Source organism: Priapulus caudatus, unplaced genomic scaffold, assembly GCF_000485595.1.
Source record: "Priapulus caudatus unplaced genomic scaffold, Priapulus_caudatus-5.0.1 Scaffold127, whole genome shotgun sequence".
In the NCBI taxonomy this organism is placed as follows: domain Eukaryota; kingdom Metazoa; phylum Priapulida; class Priapulimorpha; order Priapulimorphida; family Priapulidae; genus Priapulus; species Priapulus caudatus.
In genome coordinates this window covers 476,647-480,522 of record NW_014577188.1, presented here as the reverse complement: position 1 = coordinate 480,522, position 3,876 = coordinate 476,647, and the positions used below count along the sequence as shown (strand labels likewise).

The 3,876-nt window shown below is 52.8% G+C and overlaps 1 protein-coding gene across 4 annotated transcripts in view; it reads left to right on the top strand.

Annotated features, from left to right (window-relative positions):
* The window catches only part of LOC106805789, a 50,557-nt gene that overhangs the window by 4,537 nt on the left and 42,144 nt on the right, over window positions 1-3,876 (top strand). Inside the window, exon 1 of one of the 4 annotated variants that reach the window (XM_014807522.1) lies at window positions 699-1,161. The exons of the other annotated variants lie outside the window; for them this stretch is intronic. The gene's annotated coding sequence lies outside the window, so the exon portion shown is untranslated. Of the gene's footprint in view, window positions 1-698; window positions 1,162-3,876 lie in introns of those variants that run through there. 4 annotated transcript variants of the gene reach the window in all.

The window sequence follows — 3,876 nt, the reverse complement described above, 5'->3', positions numbered from 1 at the left end:
CACACACACACACACACACACACACACACACACACAGGGAGAGAGAGAGAGAGGGAAGTGACACACAGGCACACGCATATATATGTACATAAGGGCCAGACACATCAGTTCACACAGGCCTGTTTATTGCCCAGAGTTCCTGCAGTAGTAGCATCAGCCAGCAGGGCCCAACCCTCGTGTTATTACAGCACTCGCGGGGAACCAGCCACATTCGATTCACAATTTTGTAAACAGCCTTTGATGTATTGCTGGTGCTGGTGCTGCTGCTGCTGCTGCTGCTACTGCTGCTGATGATGCTGCTGCTGATATTACTGCGGCTGCTGCTGCTACAGACCTAACAAAATAGGTATTTATTAGCTCTTGATATTACCAGGAGTAAGATAATATAGGATTTTACTGATATACGGATTACGGATATACTGATATTACTGCTACTGCTGCTGCTGCTGTTGCTGTTATTGTTGCTGCGGCTGCTGCTGCTGCTGCTGCTGCTGCTACTGCTTCTGCTGCTTTTGCTGCTGCTGCTGCTGCTGCTGCTGCTACTGCTTCTGCTGCTGCTGCTGCTGCTGCTGCTGCTGCTGCTGCTTCTGCTGCTGCTGCTGCTGCTGCTTCTGCTGCTACTGCTGCTGCTGCTACTGCTCTCCCTCCTCTTCCTCCTGCTGCCGCGGATGAGTCTTCAGCAGCCAGCGTTACGTTACGCGTTGCCTGCCTCCCTGCCTGCTCACCCAGTCTCTCCACTGCTGCATTAGCAGGAGAGATGCAGACCGATACCTAGTCTGTCTTTGCACACGTGTTGAACAGCGCAGCATCGGCAGCTGTAGAGGCGCTCCAGAAGCGCTGCCTCTGCTACTACTGCTACTGTTCTGACTACTGCTGTTACCGGTGTGTGTAACCGCGTGTGCGTGTGCGCGGGGCTCTCTGTGTTCGTGATATACGGTCCCGTGTGCAGTGTGCGGGTAAAGAAACCGGCGTTAAAAAAACGAGAGCTTCGTGATAGACAGATGTGTGCTTCATGACCGTGTCTGTCGTAGTTGTAGTAGTAGTACTACAGCCTATACGGACGTACTACGTACGCGTCTCACTACCTGCTCAAGCTTGGATCGGCGAGTCGTCATCACCCGGTTCTCTTTCGTAGTAACGAACGTAGAGGAACTACGTGTGGTGAGCACATGCGCGGATTTCTCTCTTTCTCTCTCTCTCTCTCTCTCTCTCTCTCTTACGTATATATATACGTAGTTATATATCTACCCTATCTCTTTACCTGCCCTCTATATCTCTCTCTTCGTCCTTCACCCACTTTTTGCTCTTCGTAGCTGTCATTGCGCATAGACAATTCGACTCTCTTGCAATAATGATCGGAATCAACCCAAACCACACCCGCTCGGCACTGCACATACACACACCCACGCACGCCGCGCACGCATCCACAGCACGACACACAGCACGGCACATACCACCATACACACACACACGCATACACACGCACACACACACACACACACACACACACACACACACGCACGCACACGCGCGCGGAGAGTGCCATAGTTATTATCTTTGTTGTTGTTTGTGTGCAGCAATGTCGTTCTCATACGTGGTGTCAGCAGCGGCTGCGGGGGCGCGGGTTTCTACTCGGGAATCAGCATTACTATTGGTTTAATAGTCGGGCATTAGCAGGTATGGGTGCGCATGGTTTATTTATTCATTCAATTATATAATCAATTATTTACTCATTATATGAAATCGGAAGTGAATTCTGGTAGTTAATAATGTATAGTGCCGTTGCGGTGTTGAGCGTGGTTAGCATGCGGCCGTGAGTATGTACGAGTGCAAGCTTACGTACATGGGTGGGCGATAGACCCGTGATTTTTATGCGCTGTAGTTATTTCAGTGTCTCATCCCCTGCTCAAATCTGCATGTGAATAATTAGCTGGTGTTATGATTATTGTTACATAAATCTCTCTATGTGTGCGTGTGTATGTGTGCGTGCGTGCATGTTGGTGCGCGCGTGCGTGCATGTGTGGTGCGCGCGTGCGTGTATGTGTGGAGTGTGTGCATGTGCGCGCGCGTGTGCGTATGCGTGTGTATGCGTTTACGTGTGTGTGAGCCTGTACCCGTTTACTCGTCCGTGTGATTTCACGCGGCGGTGGGCAGCAGAGAGCAGGGGTAGAGTTGTAGAAGCTTGTACCCCCAACCACCCACCCATACATGCTTGTTGTTCTTTCTCTCTCTGTGTGTGACCGGCGCAGCGATTGCCTGCTGCATTGTCGTCGAGAGATTGCAGCTATTGTGTCGGTGCTGTTCGACCCGCGCCAGTGCCTCCTGCGCGGTAGCTACACATACACACACGCACACGCACGCACACACACGTACGCACGCACACACACACACACACACACACGTACGCACGCACGCACGCACACACACGCACACGTACGCACGCGCGCACACACCACAGACACACGTACGCACGCGCGCACACACCACACACACACACACACACACACACACACACACACACACACACACACGTGCCCCCCCCCACACACACACACTCTGCCTCCCCCCTACTACGCCAGAAGTAGGAGGGGGTTGTCGACATACCAGGGGCAGCGCACCCGCAGGGTTGTCAACGAACTGGGAGGCGGAGATGGGGACACGGGGTTTTGTGCAGTCGCGCGCGCTCTCTCCCCATCTCCCGTTCTCTTTCTTTCTCTCTCTCTCTCTTTGTTTTTTCTCTCTCTAACTTCTTTTTCTTCCCTCTTTTATCGTTCTCGCCCTCTGCTTTTGAACCTGTGGTAGTTTTCTGCGCGTGTAGGTTGCCTTCCCACAGCCTAAACAGTATACGCCATCCACCGACAACCCATCCCGGAAAAAACGCAGGGAAAAAACCTATGGGATGCGAAACGATTTCTTGTTGCGTTTTTTTGCGTGGCTTTAAAGAAGACGTTCGCTACGCTTCCTGCTCTAGTGTCCCTTTTCCGTGTTCTACTGTTTCTTTCGTGCGTGCGTGCGTGGGTGCGTGCGTGCGTGCGTGCGTGCGTGTGTGTGTGTGAGTGTGGCATGTGTGTGTATGTGTGTGAGGCTGCGTGGGTACGTGTGCGTGTGGTGTGAGTGCCTGTCTTCCTACCTGTCTGTGTGCGGACACTGGCACACTAATTGGTCTCGTTTCGTCTTTATGATCGGGCGTGGACTTAAAAGAGAAAGAGAGAGAGTCGCGTGTGTATACTACAGTAGGACCGAGTTATATAATGGTCAGTCTAGCTACCGACACCGCCCTACACACGCACGCACGCACGCATGCACGCACGAACACACACGTATGCACGCGCACACGCACTCACGCACACAAGCACGCACGTACACGCGCGCGCGCACACACACACACACACACACACACACACACACACACGGCGATGTGGATTGATTCACGTGAGTGAGTCACCTGTCAGTGCTGTTGAAGCAGATGACGATGACGGGGGATTACGGACCTGTATATATATAATGTCGCAGTCACTGCTACCGATGAGCAGATATTGCTGACTATTGCGATCTATTCAGTCGTCTGCTTGTCACGCCCCTCCGCACACGACAGCGGCCAGGTGAGGGCGTGAGCGGGGGAGGGATGGCGTACGGGTTAAACAGTTTATCACGGGGTGGTGCAGGGTATAGGACGTGGTAACAGGGAGTAGTAGGGGGTAGTAGGAGGTAGTATGGGGTAGTAGGAGGTAGTAGGAGGTAGTAGGGGGTAGTAGGAGGTAGTAGGGGGTAGTAGGAGGTAGTAGGGGGTAGTAGGGGGTAGTAGGGGGTAGTAGGAGGTAGTAGGAGGTAGTAGGACGTGGTAGGGGGTAGAAGGGGGTAGTAGGAGGTAGTAGG